Here is an 18,949-nt window from a genome sequence, read left to right as displayed (position 1 = left end):
CCTTGTTTCAATCGCAAGAATAAGTAATGACTTTAATAACTTTAATCATGCACTCACTCATTACTTAAAATGTAAATCTACCACATTGTGATGTTGCTAATCTTGATAAGCTTGGTGTCAGGCATTATTTACTATCAACGATGTTATTATATTGTTTTCCTGTCTCAAGATGTGTTCATCGTGCATCACTTGCATGCTAACGGTGCTTTAATGGGACATTGTTGAAAGACATTTAATGTGGGTAATTGTGGATATCTATCTGTGTGAATTCTGGTACCTGGGCAATGATCTTATACCATGCTATCGTCATCTTTGCAGAAAAAAATCGCTTTCAATCGCGGTGAGCATCGGAGCACCAGAGGACGGCCGGCAGAGATGAAGGGTCCGTTATACCTGCGGTCACCTCTTCCTCAGCCGAATCCATTCAGCTCCGAGGAAGTAGCAGGACCAAGCGGTGTGCAGCAGGGCACACCAAGTGTCACAGCCCCTGTGCCGAATTAACAGAGGCTGATTTGGCAGGGGAGGTGTGCTCGAAGACAGGCAGATGTCGACCTGGACATGGTTGCACTGTCTAGGGCGAGGGTCGACATAGATCGGGAGCTCCTCCAGGCTATTGGTGGCCTAGCTGGAAACATCGGCACGCAGTCAGAAAGCCAATCGGAGGTCACGGCGGCGCTGATTGCGGTGATGCACTGAACCGTCGATTCCGTTGATGCCATGCGGTAGACGCTGGAATTGGTCTATGGCACTGGACTCCAAGGTGTTGTACCACCATTGCCGACAGCATCTGGGAGTCAGGAGCAGGGCTATACTTCTGACTCCAAAGACAGGTCTTCAGACCTTTCCACTTCTCCAGATTCCCCACACATGACACTGCCACCGTGAAGTGCTCTGCTGCACAACGCATTGGTTCTAACACGGGCAGGGGTAATGGAAAAAAACAATTGGGGGTAAGGGGGGGTGGGGGGAAAGATGGTGGGAATGGTGGCCGCAGGTAGATGTTTTGGCTGGTTGTGGGGGTGGGGTTGCGGGGGGCGGGGGGAGAGGGGTGTTTATTCAAAAATTGTTGACTGTTGGGGAGGGCATTGTTGGTGTTGTGAGTTTAATGTTTTCAATCTTGTTGCTGTTAATTGGTTGCTTTGTTTCCATTTTGTTGCACATTTATTTTAAAAAGAATTATTTATTATTTATTAATTTATTTCAAAAGATTCATTTTTCAAAATTTATAATATATTTTATTCAACAACAATTGCTGTCAGTATCACACTCACTTTCACAAAATGAGGGGTTAACAATCAATAAAAGGGTTGCAAACAATGGACAGGCAAGGTTTAAACTTAACTCTCACCGTTCAAGCAAAGCGTTTATTTATGAGCTGCTGTCATAACAGTTTTACTGCCGCGTACCCCGCGGTGTAGGGGTGGGTGGTGTCATGGGTTAATCGCCAGACTCCTCCTCCTCCTCCTCGATCTCCTCTTCCTCACCCTCCTCTTCCTCTTCTTCCTCTGCTTCGTCCCCTCTATCCTGAGGTGGTCCTGCAGTCCCCTGCGGAAATTCCTGTCCCCTTCTGATTGCCAAGTTGTGCAACATGCAGCACACCACAATGAACTCCGCGATCTGCTCAGAGTGATATTTTAGGCTGCCTCCAGAGTGGTCCAGGCATCTGAAGCGCTACTTCACGCTCCAATTATATTTTTGATGATATTGCATGTGGCTATGTGGCTGCTATTGTATCGATGCTCAGCGTCTGTCTGGGGCTTACGGAAGTGGGGTCAAGAGCTAGATGGCGAGGCTATATCCTTGGTCACTAAGCATCCAGCATTGACTTCGTGGCTGACTCTTAAAAAGGTCAGAGACAGTGCTCTCGCACAAGATGTGCGCATCATGAATGCTGCCTGGAAAAGTGGGATTTATTGCCATGAGTATTTACTTGTGCTCGACAGCGAGCTGCACATTCAGGGAGTGGAATCGCATTTGGTTCCAAAACACCTCTGCATCTTCTAAAGGCGCTTGCAGGGTGATGTGCATACAGTCTATTACACCCTGGACCTTTGTTTGCTATTCTTAAAAAATCCAAAACCCCCTCACTCTGTGCCTCGCTAGTCATTGGGAAGTTTATAAAGTCAAACCTTCATGCCTAATGCACTTCTGTCACCTGGCAAATGCAGCAACGTGTGGCATGCTGAGAGATGCAGCAAATGTTGCCAGCTGATGCTTGAAAGGAGCCGGATGCATAGAATGAAAGTGCTACAGTCACCTTAACCTCGATGGGCAGTGCGGTCCTGATGGTGCTGGTTGGCTGCAGGTCTCCCTTAATTAGCTGGCAATTCTCACTGATGATCTCATAAGAACATAAGAACGTAAGAACACAAGAAATAGAAACAGGAGTAGGCCATACGGCCCTTCAAGTCTGCTCCGTCATTCAATAAGATCATGGCTGATCTGATCATGGACTCAGCTCCACTTCCCCACCCGCTCCCCATAACCCCTTATCCCCTTATCGTTTAAGAAACTGTCTATTTCTGTCTTAAATTTATTCAACATCCCAGCTTCCACAGCTCTCTGAGGCAGCGAATTTCACAGATGTACAACCCTCTGAGAGAAGAAATTTCTCTTCATCTCTGTCTTAAATGGGCGGCCCCTTATTCTAAGATCAGGCCCTCTAGTTCTAGTCTTCCCCATCAGTGGAAACATCCTCTCTGCATCCACCTTGTCAAGCCTCCTCATAATCTTATATGTTTCGATAAAATCACCTCTCATTCTTCTGAATTCCAATGAGCAGAGGCCCAACCTACTCAACCTTTCCTCATAAGTCAGCCCCTCATCCCCGGAATCAACCTAGTGAACCTTCTCTGAACTGCCTCCAAAGCAAGAATATCCTTTCGTAAATATGGAAACCAAAACTGCACGCAGTATTACAGGTGTGGCCTCACCAATACCTTATATAGCTGTAGCTTTTATACTCCATCCCCTTTGCAATAAAGGCCAATATACCATTGGCTTTCCTGATCACTTGCTGTACTTGCATACTATCCTTTTGTGTTTCATGCACAAATACCCCCAGGTCCCACTGTACTGCGACACTTTGCAATCTTTCTCCATTTAAATAAAGCGCAGCCTTCTAACGCACGGTGTCTCGGACAGATCCAGGTATGACCGCTTATCCCTGTAAATGCATTGGGTGTAAGGTCTCCTCCTCCTCAGCAGTCTGCCATCTCTTCAATGAACCTTCTTCCAGCTCTATTCCGCAGCATGTAATTAGTTAGCAATATTAGCAGAGAAATTGCAGGCCCCATTCCTTTAAAAGTGCACTAAACTGTCATATAAATTATTCAATTTTCCTTAAACAGCCAAAAACGTAATCCAAATAGACTACAATACCCTCAGATTATGAGCATTGATTTCAAACACCCTTAAAATCAACTTACGAATGACTTTAATGCTCCCATCAACTTGAAGCAGCCTTTTCTTCAAGTTCTTCCTTTTAAAACATGGCTTCCATACCACTGGATTAAGGTCAGGTGAGTGCAGCTTTTTCACTGCTGTACTTTAGTCCGGCGGTAATTTGGACGATAATTTGGGTGGTATTTGGGTGAATTGACGAATTTAGTGCCCAGCAATAATTTTGGCGGTATTTTGGCGGTGCACATTGAAGTGCTGGGAAAATCAGCAAAAACAAATGGGCGGGCTGTACTGTTTACCGCCGGCGGTAATAGACAGCCGAATTACCGCTGGCGATATATGGGTGGTAATTGGGCGTTAGTTTCCAGTTTATGCATAAAATGAGTGGTAATGGCTTCCTTAAAGATAAATGGGCGGTAAATGGGCAGTAATATGGCTGGTAAATGGGCGGGAATATGGGTGGTAAATTGGTGGGAATATGGGTGGTAAATGGGCGGGAATATGGGCAGTAAATGGGTGAAAGTCTAGCCCTTAGTCTTATTCCTGTTCCTTGACCTTTACCCACTTTCTTTTAAATTTATCTTTTCCAAATGTTTATCCACTTCCCTTTTAAAAGCTATTCTGGATTTTGTGTCCACCACTGTTTCTGGAAGGGCATTCCATGCCCCAACAACCAACAACGCTAAAAAAATTATCTTGTTTGTTATTTTGAATTTGATTAAAGTTATGCCCTTTTGAATAAATGTGCGCCCTCTGCACTCTGCTGCTCATGGCAATGAGAATTTTCCCCAGACAAGGAGGGAAAATTCCAGCTTATATGGAAATAGTACAGACCTGACCATCAGCAACCAAGCTTATATTAATCATAAATTATGTTCCTGTGGCTATACTGAAATTAATTTTTAATATACATTTGAGTTGTAGTTTAATTCATCCATATCAATTGCTGGAATTAGTAATATGAGCACTTTCTGTCTCTATCACCTTTCTGACACATAGCAACAGGCAATGGTCCATAGCAACAGCTGAGGAAAACTCCTGAATTATAAAGACAGCTGTCATGTGTAAAAAATAATTAAATTCTAAAGAAATAAAGATGTTTTTATTGTCAAACCAGACTTTTTTCTTTCTTTCACTGTATTACTAGTTCTAACCAAATAAAATCTACATTTTGGTTTGGATGAGGATAATTTTGATTAAGCGTGCACTCTGGGAGCAAATCCATCATCCAAGGGCACTGCTAGCAGGAGAGCTTTTTGAGAAACCACAGGTAATGCACTCACAATTTGCTGAAATACACTCTCCATGAGGGCCAGGTTGTGGACTGATCCCTTCCATGACTTGGCAAAAGGAACGTTAGTGGTAGTTATGCTGCAATAAACTACAATTTGGCATTATTTCAGTAGTAAATGTAACTGTTGTATTTTATTGTTCCAAATGTCTTGTCATTAAAATGTTATCCAGATGCCACAGTAAATATGAACTATTGATTGAAGACTATACCAGTACTGCAACATTTATTTTCAGCTAGCATACGAAAAGTCTACAGTTTTATTGATTGTATATCCCCTGGAATTGCTTACCCTAAAAACTTAATAAAGAACATAATGCAGCATATTTATCAGTACCATGCTTGCCTGACCTCTGAATGTTGTGTAATGATGTTGTTTGGCTGTGTAGTTCCCTTCTTTTTCTCATCAGGCACCGTTTTCCCTTCCAATTAGACTTTTCAAATATTAGTGAATATATGTAATTTCTTTTCTCACTATTTTTCAAATAGCAGAAAAACGACATGAATTTCAAGCTGAGAAACAGAGTTAGTATCAGGAACACATTTTTAATGACAAGGGTTGTTGGGGAAATTTCCCAGCAGTGGCACAAAGGTGACAGGACCTTAGACCCTCAGTCACCTTCCAGCCAGGATTGAGTCTGCCTCAGTGAGGCAGCTGCTCCTAAAGCACTGGTACATGTAACATCTGCTTCTACGAGAACCACCTGTGATATCTTCCTTACGACATCACAAACACACACATGCAAGGTGGCTCCATTACATCATGTGACTTTTATTGTATTTACAGCAGCAGATGTATTACGACATTAGTCCACCAGGTGGAGCCCTATATTACACCACTCTCTTCTGCTCTTCCTGCAACAGGTCCTTTGAGGCATCCACAGTCAATGAGAGAGTTATCCCACCATTCCTGTATGCAGACATTTGATCAAGGCTCACTTATGTAAACTCTCAAAAAGCAAGCACTAGTTGTTGCAGAGAAAAAATAATTTTTCCATCTCAAAAATGCACTCATGCCTTCTGGGCTGCTGATTCACTGGATTTTCCATTTCCTAACTAATCGCACTGCTGACTGAGTTCCTGTTTTTTTTACACCTGTTTTTCATGCACAGGCATCCTATTAAAATGAGAAGGAAAGATAAGCCGCACTGAAGGGATGAGAAGCCTTACACTATACAACAGCTTCAAAAGAAGCCTGGGCTGGGGAGGGGGCGGGGAGATGCTGCTGAATGTTTGCCGAGTCCCTGTGTCCGGGCGAGGGAGCGATTCTGCTGTCCGACCCTGGAGCCCGGTGAGGAGATGTTCGGTGGTGGGGCGGTACTTTGAAAAAAATCTAAAATTAAAGAATTGCATTAGACTTCGTTGCCCAAAATGTTCTCATTGAATGCCTAGCTTCCCGTTAACTAAGCAAGCCTATTGCGCATGCGTAAACCAGGTAGTGGTCCATACTATGGTGTCGACCTTGGGGAGAGAGAGAGGAAAGAAGCTTTAACTCCTTGTCCTGCAGTTTTGAGCTTCTTGTAAAGGTACAATTGAATTATGGGAGCAATATTGACAATGCCATACCTCGTGCAAGCCTTCTGCATGACGGTGCTGCGGAGGAGATGATTGATTCGAAGTCATCACATGAGGAACCTCAGAGCACATAGGATGATGGGCAGGAGGTCTTACCTACATGTGGTATATTGAGACAGGCGTTCATATCTGCACCTGAGTGATGTTGACTGTGAGAAGCCTACATTTCTGCAAAGAAGTTGTAACAGATCTGTGAGTTAATAAAAACAGACCTGCAACCTAGAAGCTTTGTCAGTTGAAGTAAAGGTTACAGCTGCACTTTTATTTTATGCATCTGGATCATTCCAGGCCACAACTGGGAATGTGCGCACCATTTCTCAACATGCAACACATATCTGCATTCGGCAGGTGACTGTTGCACTATATGCCCAGAGGAATGATTACATAAAGTTCCCCATGACCGCCTAGGCAATATGTGAAAGGGCTGTGGGCTTCTCCAGGATTGCTGGCTTCCCAAATGTACAGCGATGCATTGATTGTACCCACATCGCCTTGCGAGCACCTTTGGAGGATTCCGAGATGTACAGAAACAGAAAAAGTTTCTATCCGTGAATGTGCAGCTCGTGTGTGATGACATGCCTGGCTTGGGCCTCTTCAGAGACTGGTCTGGGGATTAGAGTGGGACTGGCAGTTGATTCTGTCAATGGCTGCGGGGTCTGGGCGTGTTCCCTTATTGCAGCAGCTAACTCCGACATTCCCTCCCTCATGTATCCTGACAGTGTCTCAACTACTTGCAACATTCCCTCGCTCATGTTCACTGACAGTGTATCAATTATCTGCAACATTCCCTTCCTCATATTCACTGACAGTGTATCAATTATCTGCGACATTCCCTTCCTCATATTCACTGACAGTGTATCAGCTGCCTGCGACATTCTGTCTCTCACGTGCCCCGACAGTGTTCCCAGTTCTCGTGAGAGTGTTGTTACTTCTCCCGACAATCCTGATACCTCATCACCCACCCCACTGATGGTGTTCAGGTGATCGCGTAAGGTCAGTGCTCTCTCCACTCATTGCCATCATCTGAAGCACATCTGTTAGATCCTGCACCTCAGGAGAGCACAGTTGAGCTCTCCTTCCCCTACTCACCCTAGATGTGGCTCGCTGCATCCCACTGGGACCCGCAGCCTCGGACTGTGAGAAACCATGGAATGTCCCAACAATTGTACCACTCAGGAAAGGGCCTGGCACCTCAATGGGCGGCACCTGCACCTCCTCCAAAGTGAGTACAACAGTGGGGGCTTTACCCATCCTCTCCCCCTGCCCCTCCCCTCCCCCTCACCCCCATGCTTTTGGTCTGGAAGGTGGGATTGAAAGATGTTCTCCTCTTCAGCCTCGTCCGCATCTGAATCTTCTTCTGCATCGGCTTCAGCCTCGTCAGGGTTGGCCTCAAGTTCTGCAAAATATAACAGAACAGACAAATGGTTAACAGCAGAGGAGGGGGCAGGGTGGCATGAGTAGGCTCACATAGCACAGGCAGGGGGCTCATTTGAAGGACCATAATGAATGATAGCACAACTGAAGCATAGCTGATGGAGAGATCCCCATGAAGCGAAGCATGGCTAGCACGCACAGTACTTAACATTTAGCAAAGGCAGACCGTGGAATTTGCAGGACTTGCCCTCTCCCTCGAGTGTGGGCCCAGCTTGTGCAGAGGTGGTTGCTTTTCTCCAGGCAGGACCCATCAAAGCAGCGACCCTGTCTTCCAAGTGTGTCAGTGGCTGCAGATTTGCCGGGCCTCCTCCTGTTTGAGTTGTTTCCTTTTTGTTGTGGGCCACCTTCCTCTGCAAAGATTAAAATATAACTTTTTAGAGAGGGTGTCTTTCTGCTGGGTGGGACATATACAGATGGTCACATTTACAATTGCAATTCCAGTGAATAATTGAAAATATTACTTACACTAACTACTTGACCAAGGTCCTGCCACTTCCTTTTGCACTGGCCTCCAGACCTCGGGGTGGTCACCATTGCACAGTAATCTTCTGCAAGTTGGTTCCAGTGTTTCTTCATTTCTTTTGGTGAAACTTTTATGTGACCTCTGCTGATGTCCAGCTCATGCCATCTGGCCTCAATTACAGTAACCAGTGCCTCCACTTCAATCTGTGAGAAATCCTTGGTCCTTGAGCCACGTTGCATATTATATTGCAATTCCAATTTTTCCACTGAGAATTAAAGTTCCCACACACAACTGGCTCTTTAAAAATGGCCGAATGCAGACCGGGAGCTGTACTGGGCATGCGTGCCCATAGCAGTCACGTAAAAAACTTCATTTTTTTTCCGCGCACGCGTAGAAGGAGGGGCATCATTATCGGCGCAGACATAAGGCTCCACCCACAGAAGCTAAAGGACAGGCTGCGTGGCGCCAATTTCAAAAAATAGAACGAGAAAATTTGCAAGTTATTTTTTTTTGAGTAGTCAGGACAAAAATAAACAGGCGTAACTCTTGCAGTACGCCAAAAAACGGCATTGAGGAAAATTGAGTCCTTATGTGGAAGTAATCCTGCAGCAGCTTTACAAACATGAGGGTTAGTTTTCGGACTGTGCCCCAGTGACAGGGAATTTCAATGGCTGAGCCATCGCGATTTCCAGTATTGGAAAAAGTTCCCTGCGACTGTGGTGTGAGTGGAAATTTATCACCCATGAACTTATTTTTTCCTCTGCTGTTTTTCCAGTCAATATCTGGGTAATTGAAATCCCAAATAATTAACTTTCTGGTCTTACAAGACATTGATTTTCTGGTTGGATATCTGGCATTAAGATAATAAAGTGGCCTCAATTTTAAATTCTTTTACCAAACAAATATACAACTTTCAGATCCAATTTTTTTCCCCGTGACTCTTAGTTGAAATGAGCTCAAGTATACTTATAATATACCTGTGACAGGGAAGTGTAGAATGATAAAGTTTCAATTTTCACCAGAGGACACATACTGATAGATTCACCAATCCCAATTATATGATTATACGATTAATTATTAGCGTTTTTTCCAGAAAGCTGTTTATATATCTCCCATGGCATTGCTCATGGTGATTCAGAGCATATGTATTTTATAACAGTAAGTGCTTTCAAGAAGGTATACATTTAATTATTGTATCAGATGGGCTGAGGCTGGGGCTGAGATATTACAGAGGTGGAAGTAGGCAGTCTTGATATTGAAGAGGATATGGACTTAGAATTTCAGCTCAAAGTCGAATAGGTCTGGTTGAACCTCAGATAGTGGGCAGCGAGGGGGGTGGAATTGATGGTTAGGTAACAGAGATTGTGATGGGGCCAAAAGAACAATGACCTTAATCTTCCCAATATTTTATTGGAGGAAATTTCTGCTTATTCTGCTTAGATGTCGAAGAAGCAGCATAAAAATTCGAAGGCAGTGGATAGGGTTTAAAAAGGTGGTGGTGAGGTAGAGCTAGTCAGTGTACATGTGGAACCTATTGTTGTGTTTTCGGATTATGTAACCAATGGGCGGCATGTAGATGAGAAATAGGAGGCCAATTGCCTCAAAACATTCATTAGTTGTAATAAAATTTGAATGTCAGGTTGGGCAGCAATTTCAATTATACAGCTCTTTTATTCCTTGGCCACATTCCCAAGGGATTCATTCCCTGAAAAATTGATATATTGGTCTGTCACTTGTTATTGACTTACCTTTAATTGAAATTCAGTTTTGTAGCTTTGAGTCCATGAACTGAAAACTATTAGGTGCAATAAGTTTGAATGAAACTAAAAACATTATAGAAGGATGACTTGCAGTTATATTGTGTCTTCTCATCTCAGAAACATATCAGACCGCTTTATGGTAGTGCAATGTTTATAGTACTGAACTGAGTAAAAATCACAAGTTGTAAAACCGAATTAAATAAATCTGATAATCTGTGAGCTACACCAGGAAAACAAAATGGCTCTGAAAGCTGCTAGACTGTTTTGTAAACACCCAACTAGCTCACTAATGTGCTTGAGCGAAAGGTACTGACGCCCCTACCCTGCCTAGCTTACACGGGACTCGAATCCCAGACTTTGTGGTGATCTCTCAATGCCCTCGGGGTAATGAGGGAAGGACAATAAATACTGCCTTGCCAGCATTGCCCACATCTCAAGAACAAATTAAAAATTGCAATTAATTCATTCCAGGTGAAGTGACTGATGTCATAAGGATAAATACAGCAGCAATTTGCACACATAAAATCTGACAAATATCAATGAGATAAACAACTGTTAATTGGTATTTGAGGCAGTTGGTTGAGGAAGGAATATTGGCCAGGACACTCGCTGCAGTTCGAGTAGTGCTATGGGACAGAGGTGATAGTGAACTACTTGACACACTGATAATAAAACAGTACAGACTGAAAAAAAGTTGACCTTTAAAATATCACTTTTTGAAAACCAGCATTAAATATTCAATGAAGCTTATCAGCTAGCCAGCACCTTATTTGCTATAATATAAAAGAAAAACAGAAAATGCTAAAAAAAAGAACATTCAGCAGGTCAGGCAGCATCTGTGGAGAAAACAAAGAAGTTAATGGCCGGGATTTTCCCTATCGAGTCAGGTGGAGTGTGTGTGGCCCGTGTAGCGGGTCAGTACTGTGATGTCTTGATCAGCCTGCTCTTCAGAGCGACTTTAGCATAATGGTCCCTGTAAGGGATAAATTGTAAGAGTTGCAAATAGGTGGTCAGAATTATATATAACGCATTAAACTGTATCCTTAACCTTAGTAACACTCAACCAGTCGAAGTCAGCAGTTTATGATTAGAAGTCTCTGAGGAAGAGATAAGGAAACCAATATTTTGGTACAGTTACTCCAGGCGATGTGCAGTCTGGGGTAGAGGTCAAATAATGGAACATCACAATGATGGGAGATGGACAGTTGTATATACCACTCAGAGCCAGTCTGATAAGAGTCGACAAATCAATGTTACTCCACTGATAACAACAGACCTATTGATGATTTTGTAGGAGGGTAGCTCCTCTCCAAAACCTGTATAAATTATACTTGGAAACTCTTGTATTTCGGAAGTTTAGACTGAACCTTCCCGTGCATTGCTCGAAATAAAGCCGGTAAACCTGAGGTTTTGTTTGTTTACTTCCGTGGTCGTTATACAGTGGGAGCTGGGCGAGGTGTCGATTAACTATATCAGTTAATCCACCCGAGGGAGAAAAGCCTCCTTTTTACCCTTACATTTGGCACTGCGAGCAGAATGCAGACCTTCTGACCTGGATGATGTGACAGCTGAATAGCAGTGAGTATGATTTTGTATGACTTGCAGCTGTAGCTGACGGAGAAGGAGATAATCTGCATAAAGAATTAGAAGGGGTAATCTGTAGAACAAGTTATAGCGAACCACGGAAGAACGAAAACCAAGGTTGGGGATAGGTGTATTGCCTGAAAAAGAAGGAATACAACCTAAAAAGAGGGGTGGGACCCCAGAATGTTTAGGAAACTAGCCAGTGGGATAAAATGAAGACCAAGGCGGGTCTCTGAGATATAGACCAAAAGGGTCCCAGGTATAAGTGTTAACAGGGAAAAGACAAAAAAAGAAAATGCTGGAAAAAACATTGAATTCACAAAGGACAGCTTGTTTTTATCAAACGATAAAGATGCAACCTTGAAGCTACAGCTGCTAAAAAGGAAACAAATTGAATGAATTTGGAAAAAAAGTGTTTGCGATTGTCTTATTTGAAGAAAGGAGATTTAAATAAGATATTTGGTGTGGATGTCTGTCTTTATGTGAAAATAATAAAATCTTACGAGTTAAACCCGACATAGAAGCTGCAGCTTTGTGCCGAGAAAGCGAAACAAAGATGTTTAACTATGGACTGGAGGACGGCCATCAAATAAAGTTCGGATTCAAAAGGGGGAAAAGATCTAAGCTATGCGAATTCAGCAAAGGAAGGAAAAAAAAACTGGGAATTAGAAAATGTTGCTCAGGGACTATGGTTTCAAAAAAAGATGGAACCGGCACAGAAGTTTAGATTTTGTGCCGAGAGAAATAACACACAAGATTTGCTCAGTGAACGGGACCGTAAAAAACAAAATTCTGGAATGTATATAGCTTGTGTGAAAATTGGATTTCAGTAAACAAAATAGCTATTAAAAATGTGTGGTCTTGTTTTAAATCAAAAAAACAATCTTTGGCAAGTATTTGAATTGGAAGTTTAAAAAAATTGGAGTTTAATCTAAAATGCTGTCTTTCCCGATGAGAAGATTTTATTTAAAGCTAATTATGACAGCTTAACTAATGATTTCTGCTGTTTTAACAGATTCCTAATTTCTAAGCAAATTTTAAAGGCACAAAGACTTGGGGGAAAAAAATTCGGATGATTGCGCAAAGTCACGTAATAACTTCAGGCCTTCTTACAAATCTGTAAAGGAGTTAATCCTTTCCATTGACAGTTTTATACTGGACATTATTAATTTGGGTTTCTTAATCAAATAAATGAAAAAGCAAGGATAGCAGCCAGAAGATTCACCTGACAGACAGAGGAAATGGTGGGATAGTCAGAATAAAAATAAAACAAAGAAAGCCGATGTAATAATACTCGCCTGCTACAGAGGACAGATAGATACTCAAACCAAACAAATTCAAGAGTTAGAAGCTAAGATAAATAAGCTGGAAGAGATAAAGACAGGACCAAGCGGATAGTGCAATGCGCAGCCATAGCACCGTCACCTACGGCAATAGAGCTGATGTACCCCACGGTGGGTCAGTGTAGTCCACAAACCCAACCTAACAGTAAACCAGACTGGGATAACGAGTGCGGAGTAGAGTGGCCCCCGGCACATAATAAATGAAAAGATTGGAATTCCTCAAATACGGGATGGAAGGATGCTGGGGACCAATGAGAACCAATTGGAGTAGAATACTGAATGTGACTCAAAAGGCAGGCGAAAGGGTAGGGAAGTACGAGGAACGAAAGTGGATTGGATACAAAGACCACTCTGGGGCTGATGATCCCGACAAAAATGATGCAGCATTCTTGAAAATGTTTATAGACGGACTAGGAGAGGCACATCAAAAGATAATGAAACTTTGGAGTGGGCAGAACACGTAGAGGAATTAAAGTCAGAATGGAGAAGATAGCTAAAATAACAGCAGTTACGTTAGCAGCAGAGGCGAAAGGGGAGGTGACATCTGGGATTATCTGACCAGAATAGTCCCTTCCACATCGATACCCACCACAGTAAAGATCATTACATGGGGACAGGCATAGGCCAGTGGCATAGTGATGCCGGGACACATACCTTTGTAGAATTGCTTAACACAGGAAGGCTAAAAACGGTATCCAACGCACGAAGGGCAAGGTGGGAAGCATTGCTCTTACCCCCCCCAACAGGACGGTAACAATAATAAAAGACAACTGTAACAACCCTGCAGGATGGATCATTACGCAGGGAAAGGAGCATCAGTGTAGCCCGACAGGAGAAGACGAGGGAAGTAGTCAGGCAAGTGAAACCCCGCTTGAGGAGGCAGACATGGATCTATATGTAGATGGCTATATCAATGGGACACCACGGATAGCATGGGCCATGGTAGATAGCAGCGGACAGGTCAAAAGGGAAAGACGGTTAGAAGGGGGTCTATCAGCTCAAGTGGCTGAATTAGTGGCTCTCACTGACGCTCTGAGGCTGGCTAGGGGAAAAAGAGTAAACATCTATATGATACTCTGGAGCAGACGGGGATACATGACCTCAGGGGGAGGGCCAACTAAACATGAGGAGATTGTTAAAAAATTAGTAGAAGCCTCCCTCCTACCCCAGGAGTATGCGATCAACATCAACAGGGAGATGCATGGGCAGACAAAGCAGCCAAGCGGGTGGCAGAGACAGGTACACTGGCCGGGGAAGCCCAAGTCGGAGAATGTACAATCGGGCCTGAGGAAGTAAACATGCTTAAGGTACAGGGAGAAGCCACTCCACAGGAAAAGGAGGGGTGGAAGTAGAGAGGGGCCCAACAAGGGACCGACAGGATATGGAAGAAATAATGGGAATGTGGTGGCCCTGGAATGCATCCAGGGGAGTCTATTACATTTATCCCACGGGTATGTCCATACAGGTAGAACCAACATGATAAGCTCGATGTCCAGATGCTGGTGGTGGAAGGGAATGGATAGAGTTATAGAGGACCACTGTAGAAGGTGCGTGATATGTGCAAAATACAATCCAGGGGGGAAAGTAAAGGTCAGAATGAGACATCAGCCCCAAGCAAAAGGACCCTGGGAAAACTTGCAGATAGGTTTTACTGGACTGTTACCCAGCAACAAGGGGAAGACAAACTGCCTAGTTATAATAGACCAGTTTACAAAGTGGGTAGAAGCTTTTGCCACGAGAAATTGTTCAGCAGAAACCATGGCCAGGATCCTAACAGAAGAAATAATACCCCAATAGGGAATTCCACTACAGCGGACTCAGATCAAGGTACCCACATCACAGGGAAGGTGATGAAACAGGCCTATGTTTTACTAGGGATTAGGCAAAAGTTCCATATCCCATATCATCCGGAACCTTCCGGATTGGGGGAACGAATGAATAGGACCTTAAAAACAGCCCTAGCTAAATCGAGGAACCTGGAAAGGGATGGGTAGACATGTTACCTCGACTACTGATGAAGTTCAAGGCAACCCCTAGTCGGACGACAGGACTGACACCCTTTGAACTAATGAGACTGCCAGAAGTCTTGGTTTCAGGAAGTGAGGACGTAGGACCATATAAAGACAGGATACGGAAATTTGTAATGGAACTCTGTAAGTAGTTACATGACTTTAAAGGCACAGGCTAGAGATTAGCAAATAATCAAGGACACTAAGAGACAAAAGGTCTAAATACCCCAAGTAGGCAGTCAGGTGATTACCCCAGAGAGGTCCACCCAAATGGACCGGACCCTATCAGGTAATAATGGTAAGTTATGATAGTTATAAAGGATATCACAAGCGGAAACACTGGACCAAGTTAAAAAAGCATGGTCACTAATTAACCAGTAATGACCGGGAAATATTTTTTTTTCAGGACTCTGGTGTTTGAGGAAACAACATGGAGTAACGCAGCCTCATATCATGGCCAACATGCTGAGGGACGGCCAGGCCTGTATTACAGGGATTCGGGCGACATTAGTTTAATAAACAATCAAACACACTTATGGTGATGGATGGAGCAACAGTAGACTTAAATAATGGGCGTAAAACAACATAACAAGAAAACAAAACAACATTGGGGATAGGCCAGTAATGTGGGACTAATAATTAGTGGGAATAATACCGCGGTGTGTTTTATAATCAGGAGGGACAAAGATACTGCCCCCAGGAGAAGGGGGTGCAGATTTCACTCCACATCTATGAATGGTGGTGGAGGGATATCTCCCGAGATAGACCCACCAACACGGCCCCATCCACTACTTTAGCAACTGTGTGCACTACCAGCACCCCGACCACCACACTCCCAGCGCCACAAACGTGTCCAACTATGAAAGCTGGGGCAAAAGGGGGATTGATAAAGCAGACCAAGGATAAGATACACCTAAGGGTACATCAGCGAATAATTACTGTATTCCTAAATTTAAACACTATAACCAGCCCCAACTTCTGCGGGTTAAACACTATAAACCTGACCCTGCGAGCACTTAAAGGCGCTGAATCAAAACCCATGAAATTGAATGTGGAAAGAGGGTCAGGTAAAAAGCAGGACCGGGGAAAAAGAGGGATACTAGAAATGGTACGTGGAGGGATACACGGCTGAATATGCAGTGGGATACGCTCCGGGGGTTGCGACGGTAAACACTATAGACCTACATACGATAGATGATCGAGTTAACCCTCTAACACGAACCTTACAGGGATTGCTGGAAAGGGATGAGAATACTGAAAAGGTACAGGCATAACTGGGTAATGGCGCAGAAAGGGAATTAGAACTATAAATTCGATAGAGTAAAACTATACAGACAGAACTTGTATGTACAGAATATGGAGCATGGTTACTCAGTGGAATACAACATAACCTAGAGCAGCTTCAGAATGGAAAGATGCCGGATTGGATAACACTTGATGTATTTCCCAACTGCACCCTGGACAAAAACATGCGAGGTGCGGAGAAACAGTCATACTTGGGTCCCAAAGGCCAGGTGTGTAACCGGACATTTAAATATAATAGGTTTTGTATTATCTATACCACAGTATGATGTGACAAAGGAAGATCCTCTATACCAAACAAACAATGTAGGAGAAATAAGAAATCAAACTCGCATGCAGTACCATGACAAACCAGAAATGTAACTGAAGAGAACAACAGTACTAAGATTCTCAGTATAGATGATTATTATAAAAATAACCAAGCTGCTTTATGTCGAGATCCACTACGAATGATCAAAGATGACTGTGGATATAACCAAGTGGACGGGTGCACCTTGACTATCACCCCCCTAACACAGGACTACTAAAATTATCGCTGTTCCTCGAGGAAATGGAGATTGATGTGTGAGCACCATGGCAACTGAAATGAAGAAAGGAACACCTCATGCACCATTATAGATATTGATTTCTGCTTTACTCCGCTTGACGAGACAGATATAAACAGGTTTATTATAACCCCTGAGCTAAAGGAGGAAAGATCGATGGGACAATGATGGACATTACCTGAGGAGGTTATGCAAAGGCCATCGGGCCACAAGGAAAACCGATACTCGAACTGAAAGAGGAACAAACTCGACTGAATTGGACACCATTTGACAACATAGAGGATACCCCAGGCGGGGCATAATTCGAACACTGAGAAAATGTTGGCTAGAAAGGACTTATGCACGAACCATGCTGGACTAAATGTACTGGTTGTAGTGCAAGGGAACTCATCTTGCTAGTATTATCCTGTAAAAAGGTGTAACCGACGTAAGAGGCAGGCCCTAGCTCGTACAATAGTTAAAACATTGAATAAAGGGAAATCGGACAGTCTGTCAGAAAGGACTTACTTAGTATAGCCTTGATGGGAAAGCCAACAGGTAGATCCTGCAGCTCGGGAAGTAGCGCAACCCAAGCGATAGGACAACCCTGGAAGCTCACTCATGAGGAATTAATTGGGAAATGGCCTATCTTGGGCATATAGCCAAGGGCCATTAGGGGGGAATTGTAAGGGATAAATTGTAAGAGTTGCAAATAGGTGGTCAGAATTATGTATAACGCATTAAACTGTATCCTTAACCTTAGTAACACTTAAACAGCTGAAGTCAGCAGTTTTTGAATCGTAGTCTCTGAGGAAACCTGTATAAATTATACTTGAAAACTCTTGTATTTCGGAAGTTTAGACTGAACCTTCCCATGCATTGCTCGAAATAAAGCCGGTAAACCTGAGGTTTCGTTTGTTTACTTCCGTGGTCGTTACACAGTGGGAGCTGGGCGAGGTGTCGATTAACTATATCAGTTAATCCACCCCGAGGGAGAGAAGCCTCCTTTTTACCCCTACAGCCCCTATTAACGCAGGCCTGCACGTTTCACAGCCCTATTAAATGGTGCGGGTCTGATGACATCATCAATGACTCATTTCCAACAAGGATATTTAGAGCAGCCTTGGCCACATTTAATTTGAAGGTTCATGTAGGAGTGTGGAGGGAATGTTGGAGAGGAGTGTCCTGTTGCTGAGAATTATAAAAAAAATTAGTTCACAAAGACAGGGCTGCACCCCACATTTTGGATGAATCTCTACATATTCTTGTGGAGGAAGTCAGAGCATGCAGGGAGGTCCTCTTCCCTGCTGATGGGTGGAAAAGAGCTCCCCAAGAGACCAAAAGGGCAAGGCTCCAAATTACTGAGGAGGCCAACAGCAAGGATGTTGTCAGGAGGGCATGGGTACAGTTCAGGAAGAAATTCGATGATCTGATGAGATCAGGAATTGTCAGTACAAAGCACCCTCACCTTCATCCTGCTGTGCCTGTCACCACATCCCCATCACTCTGCCTTCCCAAGCCTGCTCCTGCACATCATTACCCACATCAACATACCTTGCACGTCCACCCATCCCTCTCTCTCTATGTACATACTCACATCTCATCTGACTAACCCTCACACTTACCCTCATCCTAATGTAATGATACCAAGTAACACCATATAAGGAGGCCATTTGGCATTGGCAGCACACTCCCTCATAGTTACCCTCTACAGGTGTAATCCACACAATCCTTACATACATTCCATCACTCTCACTCAAACTTCTCTTCTTTCCTTCCTTGCAGGGGAAGATAGCCCACAACAATGGGGAGAGAGAGGAAACCGGAGGTAGGCTCCATTCCCCAGTACTTTACTGCAGAAGAGGAGGTGACCCTGGAGATGTTGAGAGTTGCAGAGTTGATAGCAGTGGGAGACAGAGAGAGGGGGACCTCTCAGCAACCTGGTGACAGAATTACATCTCAGACAGCCACATGATACAGCTGTCACTCATATGGTGACTGATGTCAGCAGCCAGTGAATGGTCATCATGCGCATAATGGTATCGTTACCCATTCTTAACATAACATTTCTAAATCATCTCTTTACGCTCCCACAGGTCCACCAAAGTCCCCCCTACCCCCTGTCCAGCCGGAGGAGGAAGACGACTCCTCAGAGGAGCCTCCAGTCTCTGAGGGTGCACCATCAGCAGACCCAAGCACAGCCAGCACCAGCACAGATACGCACACCTGTCCTGTCACCTGGTGTCTCACATTTCACAAGTG

General features: G+C 43.8%; 1 long non-coding RNA gene across 1 annotated transcript; it reads left to right on the top strand.

Annotated features, from left to right (window-relative positions):
• The first annotated feature begins 11,291 nt into the window (after positions 1-11,291).
• On the top strand, positions 11,292-17,594 carry LOC139277060 (uncharacterized). Its single transcript, XR_011596028.1, has 2 exons — positions 11,292-11,503; positions 15,268-17,594. It is a non-coding gene; the product is annotated as an uncharacterized lncRNA (long non-coding RNA).
• The last annotated feature ends 1,355 nt before the right edge of the window (positions 17,595-18,949 follow it).

The sequence above is a fragment of the Pristiophorus japonicus genome, chromosome 12 (genome assembly GCF_044704955.1).
Source record: "Pristiophorus japonicus isolate sPriJap1 chromosome 12, sPriJap1.hap1, whole genome shotgun sequence".
NCBI classification, from domain to species: Eukaryota; Metazoa; Chordata; class Chondrichthyes; family Pristiophoridae; genus Pristiophorus; species Pristiophorus japonicus.
The sequence above is the reverse complement of the archived record's forward strand: the minus strand, read 5'-3'. Positions and strand labels throughout refer to the sequence as shown.